This window comes from Sturnira hondurensis, unplaced genomic scaffold, assembly GCF_014824575.4.
Source record: "Sturnira hondurensis isolate 20B ecotype Veracruz unplaced genomic scaffold, ASM1482457v3 Scaffold0008860, whole genome shotgun sequence".
Lineage (NCBI taxonomy): Eukaryota > Metazoa > Chordata > Mammalia > Chiroptera > Phyllostomidae > Sturnira > Sturnira hondurensis.
This window is the reverse complement of record NW_028081491.1, coordinates 2,314,165-2,326,294: the sequence shown is the minus strand read 5'-3', so window position 1 is coordinate 2,326,294 and position 12,130 is coordinate 2,314,165. Positions and strand designations below refer to the sequence as shown.

At 44.3% G+C, this 12,130-nt stretch overlaps 1 protein-coding gene across 5 annotated transcripts in view; it reads left to right on the top strand.

Annotated features, from left to right (window-relative positions):
• The window catches only part of AOPEP (aminopeptidase O (putative)), a 426,177-nt gene that overhangs the window by 246,084 nt on the left and 167,963 nt on the right, over positions 1–12,130 (top strand). The gene's annotated exons all lie outside the window — the stretch shown is intronic.

Here is a 12,130-nt window from a genome sequence, read left to right as displayed (position 1 = left end):
CTTCCCCTATCACGGCCTAATTTTCTCCTCCTTGACAGCGTCCCTACCCTTTCATCTTTCCTCCTTACCGCCAGTCCTTCGTCAAAATGAACCTGTTCTTTTCCCCAGAGCGCTTCCTGGCAGCTGGCTACACGAGTATGGTGCACATGTTTACCTGTGGAAAGCAGCTATGAGACAGCACGCTGTTTCCCACTGGAGCCTCTTCCATGCAATGGCTGAACCCACTGAGGGTTGACTCCCTTGCAGAAGGAGGGGCGGGGCATGTGTGGCAGGCTGGTGGGCTGAAATCACCCTGCTGGGATCCCAGCCTCGTTTCCTCTGGTTCACAGGTGTAGGCATGGGGCTTGGGTGGCCCTGCAGTGTGGAGCACATCAGAGACAGACCCGCTTAGCCTCCCTCGAGGCTCAGGGGTAATTGCTATTCCATCCTCCCTCCTCTGGCCACTCCTGCTTCTGCTATTGATTTGGAGAAATGCTTCTAATTTAAGACACATGGCTTCGCATTAAGCAGGGAAAACACAGAGGTGGTCCTGGCCTACGGTCCAGCTCTTTCTGAGGACAGCACAGCGTCATTTGCCCAGGACCTGTCATCTGTGCTTTTGCACAAGGGATGTGGCAGTGTTTCTAATTCTCTGTTGCTTGAGAAGAGTGGGGATGTCCCTAGATCTGTGGCAGCTCCTGACAGTTTTGCAGACAAGGATCTTGGGTGGAGGAAGGACAGTCTAGTAGGATGAGCCATGTGAAATTGCCCATTTTGGGATGTTGAAAATGGTCAGATATTGACAGTTTCTCATGTGGTCCATCCTAAAAGTTGGAGGAGGGTCAGGGCCTTGTTTTAATATTATATTTGCCTCGTAAGCAAGCTGGGTCCGGGCTAGAGTATTTTGTCATGGAGCACCAATAGTCTCCATCAGAGGAGATTGCCATAGTACTATAATTACTACTCCTATTTATGCCATTATTATGACTACTACTACTTGTGGTCACTTAGAAACAATTATGGTCACTTTCGAAACAATTGATGGAGATAGAGAGAAGGCCGAACCATCCCTGGCACCCTCTATGGGCCTGGCCCTGCCACCTGGTCTTCCACCATTGGAACTAGTTATTTAAAATGAGCTCTCCCCTCTCTCATTCTTGTCCTGTTTGGGCCAGTGTGGTTAGTTTCAGAGATAAGGGATGTTGGGTGATCAGTGGCCTCAGACAGTGTAGCTGCCTCAGTTTCGTTTTCCGAAGTGTCATGGCAGTAAAAAAGCCATTTGCTAATAAAAAGTGTAGGATTCGTTGCCAAGTCCTGTTCACATCCATGCTGTCACTGCCTCACCCAGATTTCTCAGAACAGCCGCTGGCTCGGTGTCGTAACTGAATGATGTCATTTCAACCATAACGTAATTTTCCAGCTGCCCAGGATGGAAAAGGGGTTTATTATAATGACATGTTTTCCACTGTGTCTGAAAGAAAATGAAACAGACTTGGATATGTGACAGTATCAGCTCTGTTTTTACAGGTGTGCCTAGAGGATACAAGGTACCTTTCACTTGCAAAAGAAATGTAACTCTATGGCAAAAGCTAATGAGAACAGAAATTTTCCTCAAGAGATTTTAAAAATGTATGTATAACTGGTGTTCAACTACATTGAACTTGAAAGGCTGTGGCTCAGACTGCCCAGTTTCTGGTCTCACAGACGGGACTCTGGCTCAATCTTTGCCTTGATTTCTCCAAGCAAAAAATGGAGACCTCCCAAAATATTTGTTTCTGTTTTTGTTTTCAACTTCTCTTTGAAGCAAAACTCATGCTGGAAAGTGCATGTATTTCCTATGTGTTCAGCTCATCAGTGTTCACAAACCATACACATCTCTGTAACCAGCACCCTGATCAAGAAAAAGAACATGGCCAACACCCCAGCAGAGACCTGTGCCCCTTCCGGTCACCTCCCACCTGACACACACAAGGACCTGACTTCTCACAGTGTAGATGTTCACCTGTGAGATCCGTGTCAGACTCTGACCTGAAGAACTGTGAAATGGTAAATTTGTGTTGTATTAAGCTACCGAGTTTGTGATAATTTGTTACAGCTGCAACAGAAAACTGCTACAGCAAGGCAGCTGCAAGTGAGAGCTGGCCGTCAACCCAGGGCTCTGCCTCCAAAGCCCAAGTTCCTAAAGACCACCATCATATATAGCCCTGCCTTTAGGTTTGATAGGTTTTTGGTCTTCTTGCAGTGTAAGAAGGTAAAATAAAAGTCCCAATGCTAGCCAGCATCAACTGAAGTTGGGAAGTAGACAGACTGAGTCTTTGACATCTCCGTACTGGCCCATCCCTTAGTACCTGTGCTCGGATGCCTCCTGTCTAAAAAAATATCATGTGGCATGTAACTAGCATGTCAGTGTTAATTATTTTAGTATATTATCCCTTCTGAAAGTATTTGCATTCTAAAAGATGACCCAACGAATGACTTTAACATCTATGAGAAAGAAGAATATGCTGGAGAGCTGCAGCAAACCCCCATGGGTTGATGAGCCCAACACCCATAAGCAAAGCCGTTTTTCCTGCCTCTGCCACCAGAGTTCAAAAAGAGCCAAGGGCCCTCTTTGCCATGCTAGGGGGGTGATAACTGGGGGTAAGCAATAAGTGGAAATCTGCCAGGGGCTTTCTAGGAAAACGTTTGCTTTCCCGATAAAAGGGATAGTAGTTGCTGCACAGCGCCCTTCGCCCCTGCACATGAAGGTGATGCTGGAACTGTAGTGGTCAGTGTGTGACCGTGGGTGGCAAATATGAGGACAAGAGTGAACATGGAAAGAATGGCAGAGTATAAAGACAGAAAGACCTAGAGCACTGACTGCATTGCTGAGCATGGAACCAACCTCAGCAACCACCTTCCTCCAGAGGCGTTGATAGAAGAAATAACAAGCCCCTCCACGTGTGTGCCAGCGTTACTGTCTTTTCTGCTACTTGTAGCTGAATACATTCCAAAAGGATCCAGGTGCCTTTTAGGCCATGAGGTGGCAACCACAGGCAGGAACAGGGACATGGCCCTAAGACTTACTTAGATGGAGAGAATGCCTGTGATGCTCCCCCACACTGTCAACATGGTGAACAAATCCCAGAATGACAGGAGAAATGAGATTTAACTATACATAGTCAATAAAACTAGTCATTCCATTCAGAGAGAAGAAGTTCAGGGCTCATAACTTTAAACGAAAGGTCAGTTAAAACTAGGAGACTTTGGAGGGCAAAACCTTTTATTTGTTTATTTTTGTTTCTGGTGAACTTTATTACCTTTTAAAGGGCAATGCTGTTAAGTTGAATACCTCTGAGAATGACCATCTGTCCCGTACTTTCTGAGACCACCCTGGAAAATAGGAGGCATCTTTTCCCTTTATCTCCACAAGCTTGCCCTATAGGTCTGTTCATGGTGTCCCAATTTGAGGTTAGGAAATATGGCTATTGTTCTGAAAGGCTCAGTGTTTTATGAACCCCTTGGAGCCAAGTGATCCCTTAACCTTAATGGCACTTACTGATGCAGATGAGCACTTTCAAAAATTCAGAGAGACACTGACTTTGTAAGCAACCACTAAGCAGATAAAGATAACTGGAGCAAGCTAATCCTTTTAACAAAGGTGGTAATATATATTGTGGCAGCTGAATGCTTCTTTACAGCCCAGGGAGAACAATCAACGAATTCATTCATTTAATTCAATTCATGAATTTTCCCTCTGTTTACACTTTAAACACACTTGCCAGTTGTTTGCTTAGCTAACAAGCTCGGCCTTCATTATAAGCCATTAGTGGCAAGTAATAATTGAAACTGTGTTTGGATTTCAAAAATACAATAAACTTAATTCCACTCTTAGTAATATGGAAATGTGTAGTAACTGACATGAACTAGGCTGAAATTTGTGTCTTTGCCCTCTCCAGGCAGCACGGGTTTGCTAAACTGTTTTACGGCTCTAAACAAGGTTGATAGCAGAATTTTTCATAAGGAAAACTAAACAAGAGATTAAATTCAGATGCCTATGATGAGTCAGGCAGCACATGGGCAGAGTGTCCTCTTAGAAACACTTGGTTTTCTCTGCCTACTTGTGATGGAAACAGGATTTCACTTTTAATCCTGCTCTAGGAAAGAGGGGGAAGCACACACGTGGTTATAAATGACATTCTCACTCAGCCAGTGGTGGGGAGGCAGGAGGGAGCGGTGGAGGACTGGGGAGCAGAGCCCCACCTAAAAGGGCCAGCAGCTACTCAGGTACATTTCCTACACGAGATTGTGGGACTAGTATGACCAAATCTTTCAGATTTTTCAATATAGTTTGAAAATGTGGATTTCTGTGTGAAATCTTCCCACTTAAAAACTTTGGCAATGGATTTCTTTTCTTTCTTTCTTTTTTTTTTAAGTTACTGCTGTGCAGCCACCACAGTGTAGGTCAGTGGCTCTCTGGACTAGCAACATCAGCCTGACCTGGGAATGTCACAGAAATGCAGATTCTCAGGTGCCACTCAGCCTCTGAATCAAACTCTCTGGAGGTGGGGGACTGTTGATCCATTTTAACAAGCCTCCCTTCTCTCAAGATAGGCTTGCCAGGTTTCGCAAATACATATTGCATGGGACATACACTGAAAAAAATACTCATTGTTTATCTGAAATTCAAATTTAGTTGAGTATGTAAAGATTACCAGAGTGCCGGTCTCGACATAGATGCTTGCTTTCAGTTGTGGAAGCAACAAACGGCTCCCTCAACTGATTAAATTTCTGAATACTCTTTGAGAAACCTCCACAATTTCTTTCTCAGGACAGGGACCACGGGAAGGCCATTTGCAGATCCAGAGGGTATGTGCGCTGTATTTCAAAGGAAACACCTAATCACGTCATTCTTACTGAGGGCGGCCCAAACGGCCCAGACATGTCTCTTCATGAAGCAGCCTTCTAAGCTTCCACATGGCCCCAAATGCCAGACTTGTAGGCACAGTAAAAACCTACTGGATGAGCAATTATGGCTCTCCATGTGCTGCTTTATTGCTGTTCTGGCAGTGAAGCAAAACACATTATTTTATTAAATAAAGATTTTCCCTGTATAACAGTGGAGGCTAATTGTATTAGCTCTTTTTATAGGAACGAGCATCATCACCCTGATTGGGAAAGATGGGAGTGGGGGTTGAGGGAATGGAGAAAATCACATTTTGTTGTTCCTGTGCTTCAGAGGAGCAGCCAACATGTTTTAATTGGTAATTACCAGAAGAGTTCTCTAGATTCTGCAGAAAATGCACAGCTCTCAGTTCGCAAGTAATTTTGAGAAGACTCAAAAGACATGTTCAACTACAATAAATATTGTTCATAGAGTTTGGGCTTGGGCATGTCTGTGTCCCTGGTGTCCAAAGAAGATGTCCAAAGAAGAAACACCAAGAGTGTTCAGTAACTTTAAAAAAAAAGTTATTTGTTTGTTCTCCTCTATAAGAATCCAGAGACTGCTAAGATTGAACAGGCACATTAATACTGAGAGGGACCCCTGACCAGTGTGGCTTAGTTGGTTGGGCATCATCCCACAAAGTCCAAAGGTTACCAGTTCAATTCAAGGTTACCAGGTCAGGGAATGTGCCTGGGTTGTGAGTTTGATCCCTGGTCAGGATATGTATGAGAGGCAGGTGATTGATGTTTCTCTCCCACAACCATGTTTCTTTCCTTCTCTTTCTCGCTTCCTTCCCATCTCTCTAAAAATAATTAAATAAAATTTTTTTAAAAAAAAGAGATTCAGAAGGAAAGGGGTCCACAGCAAGTTGGAAAATTCAATCAGATACTGTTTTTACCTCTGATTCTTTAGCTTTAAAACCTGAGACATTCACTTGCAGTTTTATTTAGATTTTTAGATAGCATAAACATTAGATACCAACCCACCACCTTCCTCAGGAAGGATAGCCAGCTGGGTATAGCCAACTCCTAATAATTTACCGTATGCTAGCACTGCCTCCACTTAGCAAGCAGGGCTGAGGGCTATGGACAGATTGCCTGGTGGCGCTGAGGCAAAGTGTCCATCCGCTGCTCCAGTTGTTGACAGCTGAGCACTCTGTCAAAGGTGGTCTCTGTTTTCTAGAGTCCAAAGTGATCTCTGTGTTTCGTTTTGGCCTTGCTGTATTTTTTTCAATTAGCAATAGGCCAAAGCCAATTCTAAACGGAATTATGAAGCTGGCAGAAATGTTTTGGTGTCCCCAGCGCTCCTTTTTCCCTCCTTGTACCTCACCAGGCGTTCCCCTTGCCTCATCACTGTCATTTGTGCTCTGCTTTTGAGCCTTTCCCTGTCTTCCATGAGCAGCGACAGGGAACCCTGGCAGGATCCACGCGCCAGTCATTATGCCTCAAGGGGCAGTGAAACAATAAGCTTCTTCTCTGGAGGTAACTGCTTTAACCAGAGATTATAAACTTGTAGCTCCTGTCCACAGGTGTGTTTGCTTAGGCAGAGCATTTTAAAAAATTACTGTCTTGGGGTAGCGGGCAGACCATGTGGTGTGAGGTGTGAGGATCTGAGCCCAGGGGTGGTGGGACCAAGGCAGCTCCTGCAATCAAAAGGGACTCAAGACTTATCGGCCACAAAACATGAGGACCTTGTGGGTGCTAGCCCTCAAAAAATAAATAAAATAAAAATAAAAAAATATTGTGTACTTCTCTCCTGTAGTTACATATTTCTCTATATTGTTATCACTTCCCTAATCTTGTTATTTGCTTTCTTCATCTTGTTTGTCTGTTTCCCATCTTGCAGTTTTATTCCTATCATTATTATCTGCTTTCCTTATTTCATGTGTTTATCACCTCTCATTTTCTACTTCACTCATCTTCATGTCACATTCACCCATCTCCTTGTCTGCTTCCTCCATTTTATTGTCTCCTTCCCCCATTTCCTTGTCTCCTTCCCCCATTTCCTTGTCTCCTTCCCCCATCTCCTTGTCTAATTCCCCCTCCTGGTTATCCACAGTAACCAGGAGGAGGAATTAGCTCCTATAGCTCTTTGAGTTTGTGACTTGCTTTAAACCATCTCTTCTTGAAAAGAATATAAGGATTTTTAGGACAGTAAAACCACCCTGGCTATTGTCTTTACTCACAGGCTAGGTGCCCATCAGTAAATGAATGGATCAAAAAACTATGGTACATTTACACAATGGAATTCTATGCAGCAGAAAGAAAGAAGGAGCTCCTACCTTTTGCAACAGCATGGATGGAACTGGAAAGCATTATGCTAAGTGAAATAAGCCAGGTGTTGAAGGACAAATACCATATGATCGCACCTTTAACAGGAAGCTAAACAACAAAACAAACAAGCAAGCAAAATATAACCAAAGACACTGAAATAGAGAACAGGCTGACAATGACCAGAAGGGAGGGAATTTTAGGGGAAATAGGGGAGGGATTTAGAGGAACATATATAAAGGATACATGGACAACAACTGAGAAGGGTGGAAATGGGAGGGAGGGGGAGCATGGTGGGTAGGATGGGATGGGAGTAGTGGACAGAATACTGTACTTAAAAAATAATTAAATAATAAAAAAATAAGCATTAAAATAAAAAAACCACCCTGCATGATATTATAGTAGTGGGTACATGTCATTACAAATTTATCGAAAGCCATAGAATGCACAACATTGATAGTGAACCCTCATGTAAACCATGGACTCTGGGTGGTAGTGATGAGTCAGTTTATCAGCTGTAACACAGGTAACATCCACTCTGGTGAGTGATGTTGATAGTGCAGGAGAATCGTGAGTCTGTGCGGCAGAGAGTACAGAGGAAATCTCTCTACCTCTCACTCCATTTGTGAACCTGAAACTACTCTAAAAAGTAAAGTTTATTGAGGAAAAAATGTTGGCTTTAGCAAAAATGGGTAGGATGTAGAGGCCAGGGACAGGTAACAGGCAGTCTGGCGTGTTGCCCTTCCTTGGCTCCTGGTGTAATACAGGAGGGACTGGCGTAAGCACATGTGCACCCTTTGTCTAGGCATCCCTTTGCAGTGTCCCATGAGGGGCTCCTGGCGTAGGACAGGGTTAGGAGGAACCAGGTATTGTGTTTAGGAACTTAGCCTCTTTCCTACCTGCCTTCTCACCAGGAAGAGACCAAAACTTCACTGATCAAAAGATCTGGTCACCTCAAGCCAGCTCTGGCTGTGATGTGAATTTAAGGAACAGAGGTCCCAGGGCTTCCCTTGGGTGGACTCTGAAGAAGGAGGTTTAGGGAGAACAATGGTCATGCACCACTTGGGCTTCAGCTGGCATAGAGGGATGGAAGCCCTGAAGTCACAGGTCTAACCCCAGTGACCCTGTCAGAGTCGGGCAGGATAAGGCTTCAGTGAATTAAATTATTTGCTCCATTACTTGCCAGCTGTGTGACCTTGAGCAAGATACTAACTTCTCTGTGTCTCACTTTCATGATCTGTAAAATAGGGATAATAAAATCTATCGCCTGAGGTCATGAGGTAGATTAAATAAGATGATGTATGTGAAATACAGTGTCTAGCAGAGTCTTAAGATAATATGAGTCTTTAGAAGGAGGATATGATTTTGGTAGGAGTCTCTGGAATGTAGATCAGTTATTTTCTGTTGTAGTCACATTGGCATTCTAAACCCAAACTCATTTACATAAATGAGTAGATATTTGCTATTCAGAATTTTTAAAGAAAAACGCTAATGTTATCTTTTTCCCTCAATCCTAAATCCACATGTTAATCAGAGGTAGTAAGTTCTCCTCAAGTTTTTAGAATTGGTTTCCACCTCAAGCTACTGGAAGTCTTAGATCCCCAAAAGAACATTCCTTCATCTCCTAATTAGGGCTGCAGTTTAAAGACTGACTATGTGAAAAAAAAAGACTGACTATGTGGTTATAGCAGGATGCCAGATGAGTCAAAGGAAGGTGACTGGTACCTACAGAGCAGTCTGAGAGCTAGAAGGGAGCAGGGACCCTGCCAGGTCACCCAGGCCATCCCTTTGCCTTTGGGACAAGAGATACATCCCCTATATTGGATTATATACAGGAGAGGGACCAAGGGATTTTATTGAAGAGATGAAGGGGCAGGAGATGAGCATTTGGTCCAAGTGCTGACAAATACCATGTCACACTTTATGAAGGAAAGAGAAAACCTGTTCTGAACCTAAGGGATGGCTGAGGACAATTGTCCCCCCTCTAAGATTGCCCTAGGCTTCTGTGAGTCTACTATACAGTTTTCCAAATTAAATTAGCAAGTAATTAAGTCTTGCAAGCAAAAGTTGCTTTCATGTGGTTATGAGACACTTAGATCCAGTTTGACTTTGGAGGGAAAGGAGCCTCAGTTTTCCTCTTTCTTGGTTCGTTCTTCTTTTCTGTAATGGGAAATTGGGCTCCACGTGTCATTGAAATTGAGAAAAACTCTAAACCCTCGAGAAGTTCAAGTTTGATTAAGTCTATTTCCTGGGCATATCTCCATTTCCTGGACGCACCTCCCAGGGTTCTGTATAAAAAGTGAATCTGCTTCCCTGAGGGGAACTGGTATCTGCTTCAGGATGAGGGGAGGGTGGCCTAGGGCTCTTCTTGTCCTACACCAACAGCTATTTCCTGTCCTCCTGGTCCCACCCACAGCCTGCTCTGACCAGCTGAGGCAGCCTGAGCCCTTCAGTGCCGAGCAGCACCCTGGCCCAGGCTGTTCTCATCTCCCTGGACAAAGCAGAACTAAATCACAAACAGCCCCTACTTCAGATCTGATGAAATTCTTCATTTCCGCTCCAAACTGAATTCCTCCCAAAGGATTGGAGCAGCTCCTGAGAGTAATGAAGGCACTCCTTCCTCCTCTGATAGAAGCATCTTTTAAATTAACAGACACAGCCTTCTCATCTGGGTGGGGACGTCGTTTTTAGGAACAGTGTTAAGAAACTGTTTTCAGGCCAGAAATGGTATTTTTAATCTTGGAGGGGCAGAATGGCAGACACGCAATAACATGTGGCCTTTGTGGGGAGGCAGCCCCGCTGGTGGTCTCCTGGGAAGCAAGGAGAACACATGTCCTACATCACTCCCCACCGGCCTTGTGCTGCCCTGTGGTCCTCCTCCGGCACTTGTAGCAAAAGAGAGTTTATTGTGGAGAACACAAACAAGAGGGCGTGTGCCTTTTGGGGTTGAAAATATTATTTTCCTGCCCTTTTCTTATTGGGGAAAAATGATAAGCTCTGCAATTTTTTAAAAATAATTTTTCTGATGAAGATGTCATTCTAGTGATTATCTTTCGTCCTCTGTAATGGTGATGAATCAACAGTTTGGCATTTGTAGAGGCAGTTGGCACAGGCCCTTTGGGGTGGGGGTGGGGGAGAGAAAGAAAAAAGAAAAGCTGTTTTCAAATCGGCGCTGTCAGAGAGAAGACTGATGGACTGTTGGCTGAGTAGGCCATGAGTGAGGTTCCGGGAGGAGCCAAGGGGCGACACGCATAAATCAAGGTTAAGGTAGGTGTAGAAAATTCTAAACCACTCATTCTGTTTTGAAGGTGGTCATGGTAAAGGAATATTTAATATTATTCCTTGAGGTCAACTTAAGAACATTATACTTTTCTTCACTCACTGTTGAAAAAAAAAGCTTAAAAATTCTACTTAATATGAGAAATTCTGGTACATATTTAGGGTCAAAAGGAGGAGAAAATTCTCCTTGAAAGAGTATTTTATTTTCAGGATTTTGTTAACAACCCTTGAGAAAGGCTATCAAAACCTCACTCATGGTTTAATTTAGTTTTAAGAAAAAAGCCATTTCCTTCATAAGGAAATGGGACCCTCTGCAGGTAAAACCCAATCTTAGAGGGCATACTCCACTGCAGGAGGATTTGGAGTCTGGTTCTCAACTGGAAAATTGCTTCTCAGTAAGAAGTTCGTGTGTTCCCACTGATGATAGGTTGGGTCATTTATGTCCAGTGAAACACCCTTCCTTCCTGTGTAGGAGGACGTTCAAGTTTCCATCTTTGTCAGAGGACAGTAGGAAATACATTTATCCCCAGCCAGGAAGAACAGATTGAGGATGGAAAGTGGGAATTTAGGTGGAATTCCAGCAATTCCGGGGCCGGTCCTGAGCCCAGCCTAGCTGCACCAGGGCCAGGGTTGTGTTTTCCACGTTACTGGCAGGTGGGGAAGGAGGTCTGTTGGAGAAAGACTGCTGGAGGGGAACAATTAAAGGGTAGGGACACACAAAGCCTTCCCCTCCCCCCCCACACCCAGCTGCTTTTGTGCATTCCTTCAGGCCATCTCAGACTTTGGTATTTTCATAAATGGGCCTTGGATAGGCTTCACCACTGGGAGAAAGCAGAGAACCAGTCAGCAGAGACACGGCAGGCTTTTTCCCCCGTGAACAGTCATCCGCTTGTGTATCCTTCGTGGGTGGAGCAGATGGATCATCCTTAGAGTCTCTGTAACCACTGTGCACTGCCTGGGTCTCTGCCTGGCAGACCCTTCTGATGTAGGCTTGTCTTTGAGCTGTTTACAAGGCCTGATGTTACTTGTGTTTTGTTTTAGCCAAAAGGGTGAAGTGCTGCCAACAGTATGTCTGGAATGTTATTTACTTGATACATTTCTGTGGCTTTTCTTTGTAGCACTGCACATGCCAGAGCAAGCGGTCATTTACTGAAAGTGCTAGGTTGCATGGTTCGTCCTCTCCACAGTCCACTTTCTCAGTAAGAGGAAGTTTTCCGCTCCTGTGCTTCTCAGTTCTCTTCTTCCTTTCCCTTTTTCCTACCTTCCTCCCATCCTCCCATCCTCCCTTCCTTTTTATCTTGAATTAGTGTTCTGAAATACTGTGGTTGCCCCCATGTCCTAAATGCCCCTGTTGCCCTTTTATTATCTGGAGTTTCTGGTGGAGTCTGCTGAGAGCTTGGCAGACGCTTTTTCATTTGTGTGTCTGCCCTGTTATTATTTCACATAAAAGCTGTCTATTTTGGCACGTGACTTTGTGATTTCAATTGGGCTCTCTGAGCTGAATGGGGGCTGTTGTGCAAGAGAAATACAGGTGGGGTTTTCTCTACTGGTGGCCGTGGGGGCGGAGGACAAATCCGTAAGCAGTCCTGGCTTGTGCTGAGCTGACATGCTGGCTCACAAATGGCTTTAGAAGGACGAAACCAGTGTGTACAGTTTCTTAATTTGGGAGGTTTCACAA